The following is a 14,729-nucleotide window of genomic DNA, read 5'->3' on the forward strand; positions in this document are numbered from 1 at the left end:
TTCCGTAATAAGAGTGGAGCAGAAGACAATGAGAGCTTGGAGGGAGACGTGAGCTAAAAGCACTTGATTATAAATAAATAAATGAATAAAATGATTAATAAAATAATTTGTTTTAAAAGGATTTTTTAAAAGATACACTATGTACCTTTTCTGTTCTGTAGTCATATCTTTAAACATAGAATCGGGTACTCAAAATATTCTAATTTTGTGGAAATAGCATATAGATGACAAACTTAGTTCTTAATGAGCATGCAGGAAATATTGACCACATTGACCACCTTTTAAAACAACAAATCTCTGTTTATAAATATAGAAACTTTATACAAAGTAGCATATGCAAAAGTGGAAAAAGTATGTAATAAATCCTGAACCAGTCAACATTGGTGTTTTTTATCTGAATGTCTAGATATTTTCAGGTTTCTTCTTTCTTACTAAACAAGTGTCAAATTCAGAAAAAGGTTTAGTATTGAGGCCATATTAACACCTAAAGCTGTCTTTGCAGTCCAAATGAAAACCATTACAACTTAACGGTTTATCTCTCTTTCTTTTTTGGACTGTCTTAGCTGTGTTTTTCCCACCGAGGATCATAGCTGACAAATTGTCAACTTCTGTAACCGGTAATGTATTTTGTTATGTCTTATTTGCACTGAAAGCTTCAGTTAAGTTCAGTAAAAATATACATCATCATCTCAAAACGACATCATATGACTTAAATGCATTAAGCAGTATTTGAGTCCCAAAACACACTTGCAGCCAATCAGCATTAAGGGTATGTCTAGTAACTTCCATACTCTCACAGCATTATTTTTAGTATCTAGATTTTGTTAAAACACCTTCCCAAGTTCCCAACAATATGCAGTATATTATTAGTGAACACAAATATGCTGTCCACACTTCTATCTATAGAGTTTGGATAAGAGTCAGGTAGTCAGATTGAGATATTGTATTAGCAGAGTATATGCCACAGATGTAAAGGCATTCCTCAATTACAGCCAGTACACTCAAATGTCATTTGTTGTCTATTTAAGCTACTTATTTAAATTAAGCTGAAACAACATGATTTTTGAAATTTTGGGGGGGAAAACATAATAGTTTTATGTTCAACTCACTTGAATTTGTAGAAACTAATAAGTTAACTTAATTCCTTCATGTTTCCCCAAGACAAATCCTTGAAAATTGTGTGGAACCCAGCATTTTTTAGTGTAGAGGAGTTAGTTTGTAGGTCAACGACTAACTCCTCCAATAAACATCTGCAGCAAAGAGTTAATATTGACCGGATTAGACGTTCTTTCAGTCATTCAGTGAACAGCAGACAGCAGTGGCTCAACTTTAGAGACAACCCGTAATGGTGGATGACATCTGCTACGATGTCAGGAATAAAAGCCTCCTCTCAAATAAGCCATTACAACAAAAGTAAACAATAAAATCGACAAAAAAATGAAGCTAAATCAAGCCAAAATGTATTTCTGCAGCACGTTTAAAAGGAACAGCGTTTGTGTCAAATTGTTTTACAAGAAAATTAAAATACATAAAATCAATAAAAGTAGCATGCACCATATGAGAACAGAAAAAAAAGGATAGAGAAATATGTAAAACTGATCTTAAACCCTAATCAAAAGCTAGCAAAATCTAATTAATTAAGATGGTCTGGTAACAACAACAGTATGTGGCTATTAAATCGACTCAGTGATGTGATGTCCTAAATCTTTCAAAGAAAAATCACACTTTAATAGACAACGTTTCAGGGAAGTTATTTAATTTTTTTTTATTACACATTAATACATGAAAATTCTAAATTGTCGTCACATTTACATCTTCACATTTTTTAAGTCATGTCCCTAAGAGGTATTTTTAACCAAATAAAGCATGTAAAAAGGTTAAACTGCTTGTGAATTACTACAATGAAAGCAGTCTTTGTCATGTCAAGCTGACATTTGAAGTTTTAACAAGACGGTTGAATGAAATTAAGGGGAGAGAAAGAAAGAAAGCTTTTGTCTCTACGCTCTCTGAAAAACTAAGAGTGATGAGAGAATGGCGAGCAGAAGAGCGGTGGCGAAGAGGGCTCATGTACTGCATGCAAGCGGTACATTTACAGTGTGTGTCTGCCTGAAGGCACAGGCCTCCCCGCTGCCCAGCACAGCTTGTAGATCAATTAAACAGTGCTCTGCTCCCATTCATCAGCACACTAGAGTGACAGTAGTGAGCTCTTCTCTTTCTCTCTGCTGGATTCTCAGGGCAGAGAGCAGCCCCATCGCTCTGCAAACACTGCTTAATCCTGCTTACACATCTGCATGATGCCAGGCCTCCTGCGTACTGCTGGTTTCACCACAGGCCAAAACATTTGCATCAAATAAAACACATATGCAGCCATTTAGGACTGCGACTAGTTACCATGACACAGCAAACTGATCAAAAGGGACATGAAATGCATTTATAAAATGTTTTAAATATGTACATTCCAAATAAATGCAGATTTTCTTCTTGCAATTTTAATTTACAGTGTCTAATATTATTGTTTGACTATGTTGGATCTGGATATGAAGTCAGAGTTAAGGGTCTAAACACAGTTTATTTACATCTTAGTCAGACAGCCAATTGTCAAAAGGAACAAACGGTATTATGTGGGTACTCCAAAAGCATAGTTGTGGTCACAGGCAGTGGTTGATGCAGGCAGCAAACAGTAAAAACAAAGTGTCAGGAAACATGGTAAGGCTAGGCAAGGGTATGCTTTGTAATGTTACAAACAAACAAGACTCAGCAAAGTACGTGTATGAGCTGTTTATATGGTCCATCTGATAAATCCACCATGAGCTTCCAGCTGTGTGTGTGTAATCAGGAACTGGTGTGTCTGTGGTGCATGATGGTAGTTGTAGTTCGTTAAACTGGCAAATGTGTGGGTCTCCAGTGATCTGCACAGGCTAGCTCGCTAGTAATCATGACATGATCAAATATATTAATATAAATTTTATAAAAGGATGCCTCCGTAATGAGAATAACAAACAATGTATATGCGCAATTTGCATATTATTGTTCACACTTCATTTCAAGGTATAATTCTCACTGTTAACTATGACATTTGCCTCAATAAACTCGCAATTTGCTGATTTTTATTAATTAAGGTAGAAGATATGTTTAGGTATCAAGGAGAATAAGGAATTTAGACTAAGTTCATGCAGAATGTACTTTACAAGTACTAATAAACAGCCAGTGTCTTAATAACGGGCAGATAATAAGCAACTAGTTAATAGTGGAAATTGGCACTTAAACCATCCCTGCTGAAAAAAACAGCTTAAACCAACCTAGGCTTGACCAGCCTTGTTTTAGAGGGGTTTCGGCCATTTGCATTCAATATGTCTGTTTAAGCTGGTTTAGGCTAGGCTGGTCAAGCTGGTTTTAGCTGGTCATCTCCCAGCCTAACTGTCACCGACTCGGTCCCAGTCATTCCCCTCACTGGCCAGCAGAGGCCGCCATCTCTGGACTTCTAGCATTACATCATCCACTTACGCTGATTGTGCACACACCTGATCTGAATCTAGTTAATGACCCACGTACCTCTTATAAGCCGCACTCAAACACTCAGACAGTGCGAAGTCTTGTTTAGCCCCGGCCAGCATTACTGAGGGTTATTCCCTGCCTGATCTCTTGTGTACAACTCCAGCCTGTTTCTGACTCTGCTTCGCCTTCTGCCTGCCTACGACCCAAGCCTGATACACGGACTCTGATACTCGCTGCCTGCCCACGACCCAAGCCTGATATACGGACTCTGATACTCGCTGCCTGCACTCGACCCAAGCCTAATACACGGACTCTGATTCTTGCAGCCTGCCTTTGACCCATCTACATCACCTGCTTCAGCTGGGTTTTTCTTCGTCAAAAAGAAGGACGGTAGTTTACGCCCCTGCATCGACTACAGAGGATTGAACGAAATAACCGTAAAGTACCGTTACCCCTTACCACTAGTTCCAGCAGCCCTTGAACAGCTCCGCCCAGCCCAATACTTCACTAAATTGGATCTCTGCAGTGCTTACAACCTTGTTCGTATCCGCCACGGAGATGAGTGGAAAACCTGTTCTCTACCATTAATGGCCACTACGAATACCTTGTTATGCCCTTCGGCCTAGCTAACAGTCCTTCCGTGTTCCAGGCATTCATCAATGAGATATTTCGAGACATGCTCAACCAGTGGGTCATCGTGTACATCGACGACATCCTAATTTACTCCAACTCCTTACCGGAACACATTCAGCATGTCAGAGCAGTGCTAAAACGCCTCGTCCAGAACCAATTGTATGCCAAGATCTCTAAATGTGAGTTCCATCAGACCTGCATCTCATTTCTGGGCTACATTATCAGTCCCGAGGGAGTCGCAATGGACCAACAGAAGGTCGACTCCGTCACCCAATGGCCTCAACCCGAAACCATCCGGCAGTTACAACGTTTCCTGGGATTCGCCAACTTCTACAGACGGTTCATCAGGAACTTCAGTTCAGTAGCTGCTCCTCTCACAGCCATGGTTAAGACCAACAATGCCCGCCTGAAGTGGAACTCGGACGCCATTAAAGCGTTTAACCAGCTCAAAGCCCGTTTCTCAAGTGCACCCATTCTGTGTCATCCGAACCCTACTCAACCTTTCATTGTTCATAGCACCCATTCAATGGGACATCGAGCATGAGATCACGCAGGCTTCTGATCAAAACCCCACTCCGCAGGCATGTCCCGAGAACAAGATCTATGTGCCCCCTGTGTTCCGTGAAAGACTGATTGCAGAAGTACACAATCATCCCAGTTCCGGTCATCCAGGCAGCACTGCAACAGTTCAATTGATCAAATCACGCTATTGGTGGTCATCCATTAATAAAGACGTGATCAACTTCCTCAATAAATGTTCCCCCTGTCAAATGGCTAAACATTCCCGTCACCGTCCAGCTGGTCTGCTTCAACCCTTAGAGGTTCCCCGTCGTCCATGGTCACACATAGCCATCGACTTTATCACGGATTTACCCCAGTCACAGGGGAACACCACCATCCTCACGGTCGTGGACCGTTTCTCTAAGGCCTGTCGACTCATCGCCATACCCAAATTACCCACAGCCCTAGAAACAGCAGAGCTCCTATGCGAGTATGTATTCCGCTATTATGGTCTTCCTGAAGACATTGTTTCAGACCGAGGTCCTCAGTTCACATCCCGACTATGGTCCGCCTTCTTCAAGAATCTTCAAGTGAATATCAGTTTGACTTCGGGCTACCACCCTCAGTCTAACGGACAAACAGAACGCCTAAACCAGGAGATCGGTCGCTTTCTACGCACCTACTGCCATTCTAACCAAGCAGATTGGAATAAGTTTCTCATGTGGGCTGAGTATGCGCAGAACTCCCTGAGAAAGGCATCTACAGGTCTGACTCCGTTCCAATGCGTACTTGGTTTCCAACCTCCTCTATTTCCCTGGTCAGGTGAGACCACAGAACTCCCAGCAGTCGACACCTGGTTCAAAAAATGCGAGGAGGTATGGAACGCAGCTCACACCTATTTATCACACGCCATCCAAAGGTTCAAGGAGCAAGCCGACCGTCACCGTCGTCCTGGTCCCACGTATTACCCAGGACAATGGGTGTGGCTATCCACTCGAGACCTACGATTGAAACTACCCTGCAAGAAGCTCAGTCCCAGGTACGTGGGTCCATTCCAAATAGAAAGACAAATATCACCTGTTTCCTTTCGACTGACACTCCCTAACCATTATCGCATTTCTCCCACTTTCCATGTTTCCCTGCTCAAGCCTGCTGTTGGTCCAGCTGAGGCGGATAGGGAGGTGGCAGCCGGTGAACAGGGTCCCCCGCCTCTCATGATCGACGGAGAGGAAGCCTATCAGATCCACGAGATCCTGAGATCCAGACGCCGGGGTGGTCAACTACAATACCTAATCGACTGTGAGGGGTTTGGCCCGGAGGAAAGATCATGGATCAACCGTAAGGACATTCTTGACTCAACTCTGTTGGATGAGTTCCACTTGCAGCATCCAGATATGCCGGCCCCTCGCCCCCATGGAAGACCCCGGCGTCGAGACTCTTCTCACTTCAGCCTTTCGTTGGGGGGGGCTCTGTCACCGACTCGGTCCCAGTCATTCCCCTCGCTGGCCAGCAGAGGCCGCCATCTCCGGATTTCTAGCATTACATCATCCACTTACGCTGATTGTGCACACACCTGATCTGAATCTAGTTAATGACCCACGTACCTCTTATAAGCCGCACTCAAACACTCAGTCAGTGCGAAGTCTTGTTTAGCCCCGGCCAGCATTACTGAGCGTTATTCCCTGCCTGATCTCTTGTGTACAACTCCAGCCTGTTTCTGACTCTGCTTCGCCTTCTGCCTGCCCACGACCCAAGCCTGATACACGGACTCTGATACTCGCTGCCTGCCCACGACCCAAGCCTGATATACGGACTCTGATACTCGCTGCCTGCCCTTGACCCAAGCCTGATACACGGACTCTGATTCTTGCAGCCTGCCTTTGACCCATGCCTGGTAAATCACTCTGTGTCTGTTTGCCGCCAGCCTTGAAACCTTTCAGACTACTGTTGATGTGTGTTTGCACCTTGGTGCATATTGTGTGTTTGAGTGAGAGCTTGATTAATAAATACTGCATAATGGATCCCTCCGTGTCAGTCTCCTCGTTACACTAACCAGCTAGGACCAAGCTGAAAATCGCTGAGAACCAGCCTAAAAATGGCCAAAACCCCTCTAAAACTAGGCTGGTCGACTAGCTAAAACCAGCCAACCAGACTAGGCTGGTTTAATCTGTTTTTTTAAGCAGGGAAAGCAGGCTATTTTTTTTTAAATGATTAATCATAATTAAACCTCTATTGCACAGTGCCAATGAGTAACATGCTATTCTCTTTAGATGTGTTACATAAAAGAAAAGAACACAATATTAAAGTGAAATAGTTTCTCGTGATTTGCTGTAAAATGTATATATTTCATAACAACTCTGAGATATTTAGTATTATAATAAATATGTATATGTAGCATGTCTGGCATTCAGCTGGTGGTGCTGCAGTTTAAATATTTAAATGATAGATATAGGAGAAGGTTAGAGTTTCGTTGCTGTTCACAGTTGAGTCGCTCTCGTAAAGACATTTCAGCAACTCATTGTTACCCTAGCAACCCTGAACAACAAACGGTCCCACCCATATTCTCAACTCAGGCTAATTCAAATAAGTAAAACATTAGATGTAACAATAAGTATAAAATCACCAAATGAAGTGAACTACTCATTCACGTGTCACAAATATGACAATGGTAATGTATTTGGTGTTTGTGGTATAGAACTGCTTTGCTGCTGCTGCTTTGATTATTATGGCAGAGTCAGTACAGGGACTTGTTAATGCCAGTATATTCACAGACATGCTGTCTCAGAATATAACACACTGCTACTGCAAACATAACCCCCGTAGCAGATCTAAACACAGAACAAGTTTATTGGCTGACATAAAACCAATCTCCTGTAAGAGCAGATTAGGTGACCCACAGTATCAGACTGTGCATGTATAGAGTTTCATGATTTTCAAAAAACTTTGTATTTGTCTTATTCTATAAAAGGTCTGATAATCATATTGTTCTCATTTAAAGTTGTATTATTTAGTTCAGAAAATACAATTGGTCAAAATAACAATGGCTGTTTCTCAATATCAAGTACGCAAAGTTCAGACTCGCCAATATGAGGTGTCAAAATGAAGTGTTTCTTTGCTGCACTGCGATGCCGTTGCGGACAATTCGGTATCGGTTCAGTAATAATTATAACCGGTTATTATGTACTGATGTCATTTATCTCTTATGCGCTCTGTCGCCGTAGCTTACTATAGCGAGGGAGACGAGCGCAAAAAAGTACAATGCTTCTTAACTACTTAAAAACGCAGAAACTGTGCACAATTTCACTGCATGTGTGTTTGCTAGGCAGTCTTTCACTAACACAGCAGAAACCTCTTTTCTGTTGAGCGAGTGACCAATCAAAGGGGTGATTCAGACTCAGAAATCGAGCAGGATTTTAATTTAAATTTGTTTATTTGCTATAAATCCTCATGTTGTTTAAATGTACAGTTTAAATATCTGACTGTTTGGATCAAAGCAGTGGTTACCAACCTTTTTCTAACTGCCAGGGGGGGGGTGTGTGTGGGGCGGGGGGGGGGGGGGGGGTGGGGGGTGGTGGGTTGAAATAATAATAATAATAAACATGAATCCACTGTATACTCATATGGAACTTTATTAGCACATTGCTCCAACATTACAATGCTTTTATAAAATTAGGAAGTAATAACTTTATTAACACATTGCTACAACAATATAACATATAATAATATCAAAAACTGTCCGTAACGTTAACTCAATGGAGCCCTGAGCTTGTTATTTTGCAAGGAGATGGTGCCATCTGGGGGTAATGGCAGAAAGAAGATTGCCGAAAAGAGCGTGTGCATGTCTAGAACGTGCTGACGTGAGACGTCTGCTTTAGCCAATCAGAACAGTCAGACGCATTCACATCCGCGTGGTTTATGAGAATAAAAGCCTTTGACTATTTTTCCAGACACATTTAGCTGCTAGAAATTAGGCAGATAATGTTTATATGGTCATCTTAATGCCAACCGTGTAAATAATTAATCGATAAGATGCTTATGATAAGCCATTGTTTGTTTACCTTCAAGCTTTGCGTGTGCCCGTGAAACAGCCCGTGAGCGCCAGCACACACACACATATGTACATCTCGGCATGGGAAAGTGTTTTTCTATATGTTTTCATCGAAGTTATTCACAATAGTAATCCATCCACAGAGTTTGTGATGTAGTCAAATGTTTACAAAAACAAGCACAGCCGTTTAGAGGTCATTTCTGGTTAATGATGCCAGAATTACCAGTGTTTTGGAATCGATGTGTGAATTCTCTTTTCCGAAAAAATTCCGTAACGTCCTCGCCTATGTGAACAGCTTTTTTTTTATTTACCAGTAAAGTCATTCCGGAAATTTTCCATATATTAACCGGTATCACTGTGTGAAAGGGGCTATTGACACCCCCAGTGTGTTTTGCTTATGTCCAGTCTACTCCTTTGCCTTGTTTTGGTGGCTGTCACTGCAGAAAACCCCGCTTCACACAAGTAGGTAGTTGGAAATGGCAACAGGGTTTTCAACGCTGTGTTAGCGATCTCTGGGTATTCTGCCATGACTTTAATCCACCGGCAGAGTTGTTGTCTCGAACACTGTTTTAAGGTGTTTTTTAATGTCTTCTTGCACAGACATGCTGGATTCAGCTGGTTTGTTGACAAATGGGTCATGTATCCATTCCTTGGCCGTTTATGGGTCCTTTGAGGTTGGAAAGTAGCGGCCCAGGGGTTGGGGACCACTGGATTAAAGGACAAAATTTTATTACAAATAAATATAAATATATTTTTTTACATTTAAATACAGGAAATGATGGGCTGGCGACGCAGTGGCGCATTAGGTAGTGCTGTCACCTCACAGTAAGAAGGTCGCTGGGACGTTGGTTCGAGCCTCGGCTGAGTCAGTTGGCATTTCTGTGTGGAGTTTGCATGTTCTTCCTGCGTTTGCGTGAGTTTCCGGGTGCTTCGGTTTCCCCACAGTCCAGTCAAGATATGCGGTACAGGTGAATTGGGTATGCTAAATTGTCCGTAGTGTATGAGTGTGTGGGTGAATGAGTGCGTGTGTATGCTTCCCAGAGATGGGTTGCAGCTGGAAGGGCATCCGCTGCGTTAAAACGTGTTGGATCAGTTGGCGGTTCATTCTGCTGTGGTGACCCCAGATTAAAAAAGAGACTAAGACTAAAAGAAAATTAAAATCTAAAATTGTGTATGGAAAGCATCGTCAATGCACTGTGATCCACCGAGATGTAGAATTGAACCAAATTGATGGCATGATAATCAAAACTGAACCGAACCATGAGACCAGTGTAGGTTCACACCTCTACTTGCCAAGCTTAGACTTGGAAGATTGAACTCCCGAGGAATCGAGGACACGAGTCAGGTACTTGTTGAAATGGAAGAGCAGTGTACTTTATAACGTCACTTACATTACCATGGATTCTGCGAACCTGCGACCCAGCGACCTTCTTGCTGTGAGGCGAAAGCACTACCTATTGCGCCACTGCATCACCGGCCTTATAATTAATATTATATAATGATTATAAATCTATATTTTTGATTAAAGAAAATGTAAACATAAATTACTATTAATGTGAAGTAAATTTTTTTACTATACACAGACTTGTGTCTTTGATTATCAAATTTAATAAACGGTACATTATACATGTATAAAGTACAACACAGTAACATAATTAAAGACAATTCTAAAACATAACAAAATAAAAACCGCCAAAATAATATACCTGAGAACAAATAATAGATTTAAATTACCAAAAACTGTCCGTTTTTAACTGCAATGGACAGATGCAATCCAGCGGTACATCTGTGATGGACTGACCGATTAAAGTTGCTCTTGGCAGGGGAGGTGACGACGATGCTCCCGCAGACAGGCTAAAATTGGCTGAGGCACATAGTCAAAGACGCACTATCTTTGTAAATAAATTGCCAATTCAAGTTTAAAACAGCTACATTCTGCCTGAAAACTCCAAATACTTTATTTTGTAACACAATAGTAATTTTTTTAAAACAAAATATTAGCTGCAATGCATTGTGGAATACCTGCATTTTGAAAGTTTGCACAAGTCACGTATCGATGCGTGGCAGGCACTTCTTTCCAGGGGTTTCAGTACAGCGTAACCGCTACTACGTCATCGAGTGGGTGTGGCCAATCTGTGAATTTGCATAGGTCACAGATTATGCACAGATTGTTAAAACAGCCTTTTGTTTAAGATACCTGTAGGCGATCGCAGAAGTTTCGTGCCCAATACCTTTTATATGCAGTACTTTAAAATAGCTGTTCTGATACCTCTCAGATTACATTAATACTGTTATAACTTAAAATACCCGTCCTGATGCCAGGTGTTTCGTGTCTGATAGTTATTCTATTATATACAGTAACATCAGATACCTGTCCTGATCCCAGGTGTTTCGTGTATTAACACTTAAATAATAGTTAACATCAGACACCAGTCCTGATCCCAGGTGTTCTGTGTATGATTACTAATCGAAAAATAGAAAATAAATATTTGTTCTGTTAATTAACTTTTCAGAAAAAAAAAATTTGAAAAATGAACCATGGTTTATTACAGAAAAATGTGGTATTTATTTGTTTAAACAGGACTGATTACCATATTTTAAACAACAAAAACATGGGTAATCTAATGTACCACAACCATCATTATTATTTTGTGGTTCACCATGGAAGTACAAAAGCCCTGAGACTTTATTGTTGTACAACCATGTTGAATTTTCAGAAAAACAGAGCAAAACAGAGTAAAACAAATAGCTACAAATGAAGTTTTTTACTTCTTGTGGTCGGCTGTTTTTGCTAATTAAATCATTAAAATAGAACATTATAAAAAACAAAACATAACCCGTATGATTGTTTTTTCCTTTGTTATCTACCACAGTAGGTTTTTTATCCACCAGAGCTAATGATCCTATATTTGAAATGACCACGGAAAAAAAAAAAAAAAAACCTGTACTGCGCATGATCTGTGACCTCTTAGATTGTTGTTTTTTTATTTTTAGGGGGCGTTACCTAATCACAGACCGAGCCTTCATGTAATGAAACCCCTGGAATTTAGAGCATGTGATCGATGCGTCCTCAACAAAAGGGATAGAGCAAGTACACATCCGAGAATTTTATCCGTACTTGGCAAGATGTGAACAGTATTTCTGCCATGGTTGATGTTTCGCGAGAACACAAAAACGCAAGTACAGACAAGAACGCATATTGAGAAACAGCCAGTGTTTTCATTTGTTGTGATTGACAATCAGGATTATTTTAAAAACTAATTTAGTATAAACAACATGGAAAACTATTTTTTTTGCTGTTGTTATTTATGCAAATATGCTTTAAATAATGTTTTTGTAAAGTATAGAATTTGACAAATCACATTTTTTTTGGAAAATTGTAATCTCCCTTGGAATATATATTCAACTGGTCTGAATAGTTTGTGCGGAATAATGTTTACTGATTATACTCACATGAGGATCCTTCATTCAGACTTCAGTGCTTCACAGTCTGAAGCATTTAGATTATTCTAAGAAAGCCTGTTCTACAAATCTGGATAGATTTAAGTGTTCAGAAACAGCTGACCTGACAGGAAAAGATGAAATATTGCGCTTTCAGCTTTGTTTGAGCCAGATACTCCTGGGAGGAAAGATCTCCATCCAGCTTGCTCCCAATTACATCTTCAAACTCATGCCAGTGAAAGAATGAACGCTCTGAAGCAAACAATGTGAGGGGGGAAAAAAGGGAAGAAAAGAAATAGATTAGGCTAATTCTGACTTGATGCACCAGAAGTGTTTGAAATGGACCGGAGGTAAGGGGCAAAAAAGGCAAGTGCTTGACATGCCAGGCAAATGTCACAGCGTTTTTAACCCGGGGAATGGAAAGTGTGCGAAAGACCAGCGAGAGACCACCGCCACAGATGGTATCCAGCGGCCTGCGAAATGTCAATGGGTTTTAACCTCGTTTGACAAAAGCGGAGCATATCCTCCCAGAGTATGATCCTTCAGTAAATGTCAGGGAGGCATTTCAGCATTTCTCGCCGTCTCTAGAGGCATAGCATACAATACACAGCAACAACACGGCCAGCGCCAACCACTGTAAATAGATTTAGTTGTGTAGTCATAGCATGCAAAGGAAGCCTGCAAAAATGCATTTAAGCTTTAGGTACAGGCTTAAGGTCGGAGAAGGGTGCATTTCTGCAATATCTTATTGCATGTGGAATAAATGAGTGTTTGATGGACTGTGATAATAGAGTCTATAAATAACTACTCCCATCTGTTCATCTATCAGCCTGCCTCATGGCAACATGTATTAGACAGCCCTTTGCTCCAAGAATCTAAATGTTGTGCTCTTTAACTTGAGGAAAATATGTGTATCATTACTATTTGCATTCGTTTAGCATGATAAACCATATGCTCAAAGCAGTCTTGTAAGGGCAGATGAATTATCAAATGCAGATAATGTGTCAGCAAATCACAAAATTTAGTTTTAACAATGGAATTTACATTATAGGAGGAATGTCACATAATTTGGAATATATATAAGATGAGATATGCAACGTTGAGTTGGGATTAAAGTTGACCTGAAACTCCATGTAAAAAAACACATGAGATTTGTGAAGATACTGCAGAATTCAACTATAATAGAGTTAAAGTTTATCATCTGCGTGTGTTTTAAAGGGCCATGAAACCCCCCACTTTCGGTTCAAGTCTACCTTGATATTTTTTCAAAAAATGCATCATAATGGGCGTGGAGCTCTGCGATCGGAGGCAGGAGTGGGCGTGGCCAGCAGAGCAAGGGAGAATGAGAGGAGCGGACAACTGTTGTCAGTTGGCTCACAAAATAAGACACAAACCGTGAGGAGACCCATGAGTTTACAAAGTTAAAATGCAAAGAAATAAACAATATTTAATGCCCGGGTACATTTGTTATTCGTAATTTCATACACACAAAACCACAATTTTTATAATTATAAAGAAAATAAAGATAATCGAGTTCATATAAACACTATAAATGAGGACTTCTCCCTCAATCCCCGGGTCTGAATGCAGACTCAGTGCAGCACGTCTCTTTTCCTGTCTATTTCTACCATTAGCCCTGCTGGTAATCTGAAGGATTTAGGCCAGGGCTGCCCAAACTCGGTCCTGTAGGGCCGGTGTCCTGCAAATTTTAGTTCCAATCCCAATGAAATACACCTGAACCAGCTAATCAAGCTCTTTCTGAGTATGCAAACAATGCAGGACACCAGCCCTCCAGGACCAAATTTGGGCAGCCCTGATTTAGGCGAACACAGCAGCACGGCGATGTGTCTAAAGGTCTAAATGTGTACGAACTGAAGTGATAAAAGATAAAGTCATTTTAAATTATTTTAAACCCGAAAGATGAAATTAGCTGACAAAAGCACAAAATGATCTAGTTTTCCCCACAATTAAAGCTAGCAGGTGCTAACATTGTGTTAAGTGATGCTCAACACACAAATCTGTTAAAATCTCAAAAAAAAAAAAAGTACTCAAAGGGTTCTTGAACCTTTAAGGCTTGTGACTGTGAAGAGACTTAAACGCATTTAAAAATGCATAAAGAATTTTATTGACGATTAATTTGGTTGATGAATGTTGATGTAATAAATGCAATGCAGCGGTAATTTACACTTGATGACTCAAGTTCTGTACCCGAATACTGTTAGACTCTCCCCAGAAAACCATAAAAGCACTACTTATGTCACTTTAATATTTGCTCCATTGTGTTTACATATGACTGTAGTTTGTTTATCATATGTTTATAATAAATTGCATTAAATATATTTATATTTTACTCCCCTACAAAATAATTCCAAATTAAATGACTTTCCAAATAGAGCTATTTAAATTATCTGTTTAAATTACATTTCTATTGCAATATGTAATGACAGAAAAAAAAAATACTGCAATATCAATTTTTTTCAATATATTCAGATCGTGACTTTGATTTGTGTTTGGGAATGTTTTAAAAGAAAGTCTGAATATGAAGTCAATGTTTGGCATTGCACATTTCTGTTTGCATATCCACTAAAGGGCACTGGCTGCATTTTTGCAA

General features: G+C 40.3%; 1 protein-coding gene across 15 annotated transcripts in view; it reads right to left on the reverse strand.

Annotated features, from left to right (window-relative positions):
* The window catches only part of znf804a (zinc finger protein 804A), a 255,449-nt gene that overhangs the window by 211,019 nt on the left and 29,701 nt on the right, over positions 1–14,729 (reverse strand). The window contains exon 4 of one of the 15 annotated variants that reach the window (XM_087266812.1): positions 12,243–12,370. The exons of the other annotated variants lie outside the window; for them this stretch is intronic. The gene's annotated coding sequence lies outside the window, so the exon portion shown is untranslated. The remainder of the gene's footprint in view (positions 1–12,242; positions 12,371–14,729) is intronic. 15 annotated transcript variants of the gene reach the window in all.

The sequence above is a fragment of the Danio rerio genome, chromosome 9 (genome assembly GCF_052040795.2).
Source record: "Danio rerio strain M-AB ecotype USA chromosome 9, GRCz13ab, whole genome shotgun sequence".
NCBI classification, from domain to species: domain Eukaryota; kingdom Metazoa; phylum Chordata; class Actinopteri; order Cypriniformes; family Danionidae; genus Danio; species Danio rerio.